This window comes from Miscanthus floridulus, chromosome 18 (assembly GCF_019320115.1).
Source record: "Miscanthus floridulus cultivar M001 chromosome 18, ASM1932011v1, whole genome shotgun sequence".
NCBI lineage: Eukaryota > Viridiplantae > Streptophyta > Magnoliopsida > Poales > Poaceae > Miscanthus > Miscanthus floridulus.
In genome coordinates, this window is record NC_089597.1 from 46,046,341 (window position 1) to 46,052,340 (window position 6,000).

Sequence of the window (6,000 nt, forward strand, 5' to 3'; positions counted from 1 at the left end):
TTTGATAGTTTCAGTAATCAGGTGGACATTGATCCATAGTTTTTAGAAAGTGGAGGAGCACAGCCCAATTTTCAGCGAATAGCAGCATAGTCCAGTTTTCAAAAATTAGCAACACTGTCCGGTTATCACGAAAGAAGACAGAGACGTTCGCACATATTGGAATACCTTGGCTGCCGTGCCCAAGGCAAGTGGCCAAGCTAAAGTAAATTAGTGAGTGTGTATTTGACGCGTTGGTGTATAGACTTGTGTTATTAAAGGTGTAAATATGGTGAAAATTTAGGGCTCTGTTCGGCTGGCTGAAAAAACGGCTAATGTTGATACTGATGCTGATTTGTTATGAGAAAAAAACACTGTTATTTTGCTAAAATGGTACGGCTGATAAGTTCAAACGAACAGGACCCAGTAAACCACTGTTTTTATAAATTTTGGGAGGAGCATTTATACCCCTACCAACATATACCTAGCTTTACATGTAACACTCCAGCCCATTAGTAGCCTATAGTTATTAGTTATTGAAGTTGGCCATGCAGTTCCGTGGCGGTGGCTCATGTGTGGTTGCGTGGTTGTGGTTCGTTGAAAGGATCAAGATGCCCAAGAGGGGGTGAATTGGGTTGATTCTAAATTTTTTTCAATAATTAAATTCTACGGTTAGCCCAATTAACCCCTTGTGTCTAAAAAGTGTTTCTAATGTTCTACCGCACAAAACATCTTACAACTTAAGTTCCAATCCTACTCTAGCATGGCAATTCTATAGATGTAAAGACAAGTATTGAATTGTTCAAAGTAAATGCTCAAAGTAAAGAGAGAAGGAGGAATGTGGCGATGTTTTGCCGAGGTATCAGAGAGTCGCCACTCCTCACTAGTCCTTGTTGGAGCACCCGCGCAAGGGTGTAGCTCTCTGTTAATCCACGCAAGGATCAAGTGCTCTCTACGGGTTAATTCTTCGACACTCCGTCGCGGTGAATCACCCACAACCGCTCATAACTTGAGTTGGGTCATCCACAAGCTCCGTCGGATGATCACCAAGCTCCAAATCACCACCAAGTCGTCTAGGTGATGGCGATCACCAAGAGTAACAAGCACGAACTCTTACTTGACCACGACAAGCCTAATGAGAAGGGTGGATGCACACTTTGCTACTCTTGATCTCACTAATAAGGGCTCTCTTTGGGATTCTCAAATCTCAATCACCTCACTAGGACCTTGCTCTTCTTGGCACTCACAAAGATGTTTCTTAGCTGTTGGAATGAGCAAAAATACTTCCACACATGAATGGAGGAAGTATTTATAACATGGGCTGAAAAACGAACCGCTATGTGCCTCTGCGGGGTGACCGGACACTCCGGTCATGTTGATCGGACGCACCGATCAGTTTACCCCAAATTCCAGTGATCAAATGGTGACCGGACGCTGGACAGCGTCCGGTCGTGATTTTTCCTCTATGGAACCTTACTGGAGTCGACCAGACGCTGGCCCTCAGCGTCCGGTCACTTCCAGACGACTTCACCTTGATCAAATGAACTGACCGGACTCTGCGCCAGCGTCCGGTCACACCGAAGCCAGCGTCCGGTCAGTATTTGATCCTCCATTCACTTTCAATTTTCGATCGTACGTGAATAAAGTTTGCTCCAATGTATCTAAGGGCTTTTTAGGAGCTACCTAGTGCTACGTTTAGCAAGTGTGCACCACACCTAACTCACTAGACTCACCTAGGTCAAGCTACCCGTCCATACCCCCTTAATAGTATGGCCAAATGAAAACAAAGTCCTATACTACTCTAAGTGTCCCTTCAACACCAAATGACACCTAGAACTAGTCCATCCTTAACCTTATCGTCCATCTTTGAAAATCAAAACGATTTCCATCGTAGGGGCATGACCACCATGATAGCCCAATCGATCTCTATTACCATGACCTAACTTATTAATTGCCTCTGCAAAACACACCTTAATCATAGTAATCACGTATTGTCATTAATCACCAAAACTCAACTAGAGGCCTAGATGCTTTCACTCGTGTGTGGTCGTGGCCCAGTAACAAATCTGACTGATGCGTCCAAAGTTGGGTTGGCTACCTGCTTCCCATGGACCCCAAAGTCAAGTACAAGCGGCACACAGCTCCAAAGGAAATTTATTACCTTCATCACTCACGACCACAAGTCCACAACACTTAGCTTGGCTACCTAAGCTCGCCATGTCCTCACCATCATCCTCGACGCTCTGGCACGTGGCGATGCTCCCATTCATGGCAAAGGGCCATGCCATGCCGATGCTGCACCTGACCCGCCTGCTCTTGCGCCGGGGCCTCGCATCGGCGGTCACCTTGCTGGCCACCCCGCGGGAGGCGTCCTTCATCCGCGCGGGAGTCGCGGGGATCCCCGGCGCGGCCGTCCTCGAGCTGTCGTTCCCGTCCTCATCCGTGGGCCCGTAGAGCATGGAGGAGCTACCCTCCGCCTCCGAGTACCACTTCCTGGATCTCATCTCCGCCACCGCGGTGCTCCGTCCGGTGTTCGCGGATGCGCTGGTGCGGCTGGAGCCCTGGCCGGACCTGCTCGTCCACGACGGCTTCCTCCCGTGGGCCAAGGACGCCGTCGACGGCCTCGGCGTGCCCCGGCTCGTCTCGCTCGGTATGGGTGCCTTCTCCTGCTATGTCATGCTCGCCGTGCTGGCGCAGAAGCCGCACATGCGCGTGAGCTCGTCGTGGGAACCGTTCAAGGTCGACGGCTTGCCGGGGCTCCAGCTCACAACGGCCGACCTGAACCCGCCATTCGACGACCCGGAGCCAGCCGGTCGTCACTGGGACTTCATCTGTGAGAGCGGTGTAGCCACGGCCTCCAGCTAGGGCACTATCCTCAATTCCTTCCATGAGCTCGAGTCACTCTACGTTGACAAAATGAACCAGCTGGAGAACTCGCCGAAGGTGTGGCCGGTTGGTCCGCTGTGTCTCGTCACAGAACCGGCGGTGCAGACAACCCTGGATGCAAATCTAGTCATCTGGCTCGACTCCAGGCTCGCCATGAACCGGTCGGTTCTGTACGTCGCATTCGGCTCCCAAGCTAACCTGAGCCGGGCGCAGCTAGAGGAGATCGCGGCCGGACTGGACATGTCCGGTGTGGATTTCATATGGGTGGTCCAGTCGAAATGGTTTGATGGAGAGGACCGGGTCGAAGGGCGGTTCGGAGACAGGGGTAAAGTGTTACAAGGCTTTGTCGACCAACTTGGTGTCCTGAGGCACAAGGCCATCAAGGGCTTCTTCAGTTACTGTGGGTGGGACTCGGTGATCGAAAGCATCAGCATGGGGGTTCCGATTCTTGCGTTCCCGTTGGCGGCAGAGTAGAAGATGAATGCCAAGTTCGTCGTTGACGTGCTCGGAGCCGGACTCAGGGTTTGGCCATCCAACAGAGGGCACGACGACGGCGGTGGCAGCGAGGGCGGCGGGGAACTGGTTGCAAGCCAAGACATCGGGCCATTGGCATGGGAGCTCATCTTGGGAGAGGGAGGGAAGCACGCGGTGGCTAGAGCAGCTGAGCTCATAGCTTCTGCTAGAACGGCGATGGACGTCGGCAGTTCCTCGTTTGAAAACCTGGAGCTCACTACTGGAAACCGGCACTTTGCCGAGTGCCGGAAGCTTTGCCGAGTGCCGAAAGCTTTGCCGAGTGTATTTTATCGGGCACTCGGCAAAGACGGTCTTTGCTGAGTGCCAAATAAAATACACTCGGCAAAAAAACACTCGATAAAGATGGCTTTGCCGAGTTTTTTTTTCGGCACTCGGCAAAGATGTATTTTGCCGAGTGCCATTTTTGGGACTTGGCAAAATGCGTCTTTGCTGAGTGCCTTTTTCTGGCACTCGGCAAAGATGTATTTTGCCGAGTGCCATTTTTTGGCACTCGGCAAAATGCGTCTTTGCCGAGTGCCTTTGTTTTGGCACTCGGCAAAGAGGCATTTTGCCGTGTGCATTTTTTTTGGTCATCGGCAAATCATTTTTTCAAAGTAATTTTTGAGGCCCTAAATGAATTCAAATGAAAAACTTTTCAACTATAAAGTTGTATAACTTCTCAAGATCTACAAAGTTTATTTTGGTCATTTCTTCATTTGACAAAGCGACAATAACGTTGTTCATAAAATCTACATCTCTCTCATATCTCTCATATTAGTTTCATGAAAGTAGAAGAGAGATGTATAAGATTTGTGAACAATGTTACTACCACTATGTCGGATGAACAAATGACTAAAATAAACTTTGTAGATCTTGAGAAGTTATGAAATTGTGTAGTTGGCAACATTTTGATTTGAAATCATCTTGTCATGCAAAAACGACGTTTGAATTTGAAAATTTAAATTTTTCAAAAGACCTCGGATGGAAAAACTTCCTAAATGAAAATTGTAGACCTCCAAAAGTTATGAAACTATGTAGTTGACAACTTTTTGATTTGAAATCATCATATCATGCAAAACTACGTTTGTATCTCCCAAATTTAAAATTTGAATTTTTTAAACGACCTCGAATGGAAAAAACTTCCTAAATGAAAATTGTAGATCTCGAAAAGTTATAAAACCTTGTAGTTGACCACTGTTTTATTTGAATTCGTTTAGGGCCTCAAACAAGCAATTTACTCTCGGTTTAGTATAATATATGAGGATAGATAACGGAATCTAGACACAAGTGACAGTGTAGTGCAGTGATAGAGCAGTAGACACGCGAGGGGGAGGTCGTGAGTTCGAATCCCGCTGGCCGTGTTAGCCGTGAATTTTGCGCATTTTCGCAGCGACTTCGATGGAGACGGACGGGCGCTGGCCGGTGGCGGCCTCCCCAGAAAAAAAATTTGCTATTGTTTTTGGGTTTTTTCGCATTTTCATTTTGCCGAGTGTAAATATTTGCCGAGTGCTTTTCCGGCACTCGACAAAGGCTTTGCCGAGTGCCCGACAAAAAACACTCGGCAAAGGCTTCTTTGCCGATTAATTTTTTGACAAGTGCCCTTTGCCGAGTGCGACACTCGACAAAGCCTTTGCCGAATGCGACACTCGACAAAGCCTTCGGGAGGTACTTGATAAAGTGCTGGTTTCTAGTAGTGACTGATGGTGCGTGCAGTTATGTCATCAGTGGCACTAGCAGGGTTGAGGCTAGTTCAGAGTGAGTAGCTAACTACGAGCCTCTTCGTTGTCGTGATAGAATTAATTTGGTACTCAAATTACTAAAGTTGCACTACTCAAATTACTAAAGTTGCACCGTCTGGGCTGGAACTCTTGTGCTGCGAATTATAACAAATCTTGCCTTGTTCGTTCTTTTTTTTTTCCTTCTTCAAAACCGATTGTCCCAGCATCATGCATGTCCTCCAAAGATGTTTTTTTTCGAATGATCAGCCATTGCAACCTTCACTCTGTAGCTACGGATTCGTTCCCTAGCTAGCAGTGTGAGCAATAATGGCGGTCATTGATTGACTGCAGTGTAGTCGACTGCAGTATTCTGTGTGGCGCCTACAGTGTGTGCACTGACATGCACCGACGCGACCAACTTCTGGGCGGTAGAGTTCCGGCGGCCTAACCGCGGCTGCGTCCCGGTGGCGTCGGGTGGCTGTGGCAGGCCGGTAAGGCTACTTCAGCGACCACTCCAGCCTAAGGGCGCTGGAGAGGGTGAGCGATGCCACGTGCAGAGAGGCGTGCCTCGATGAGTGTGGGTGTACGGCAGCGCAGTTTGTGTAGGGCGCCGACGCGCGGCGACGGCTTCTGCTACCTGCAGTCGGAGGTGCTGCTGCACACATCGACATGGTGTTGAGCAGGTCACCGGGGCCACATGAGTCGTGGGGGCGACTAGGGCGGCAGGATGTGCGGGTCGCTGGGGTGCTGAGCGGGTCATCGGGCCGGCTTGCAGGCCGCCGGGGAGACGACACAGTGGCGACCGAGTCATTGAGGCGAGAGAGGGCGGAGTGGATGAGGAGGCGCAGGCCGATGGGTTGAGCGCGAGTGAGGTAGGCGCACCGACGGTGCCATGGTGCAGGATGGT

The 6,000-nt window shown here is 49.6% G+C and overlaps 1 pseudogene; it reads left to right on the top strand.

Moving 5' to 3' along the window:
- The first annotated feature begins 2,262 nt into the window (after nucleotides 1-2,262).
- On the top strand, nucleotides 2,263-5,134 carry LOC136523755 (UDP-glycosyltransferase 90A1-like; annotated as a pseudogene).
- Nucleotides 5,135-6,000: the final 866 nt, after the last annotated feature.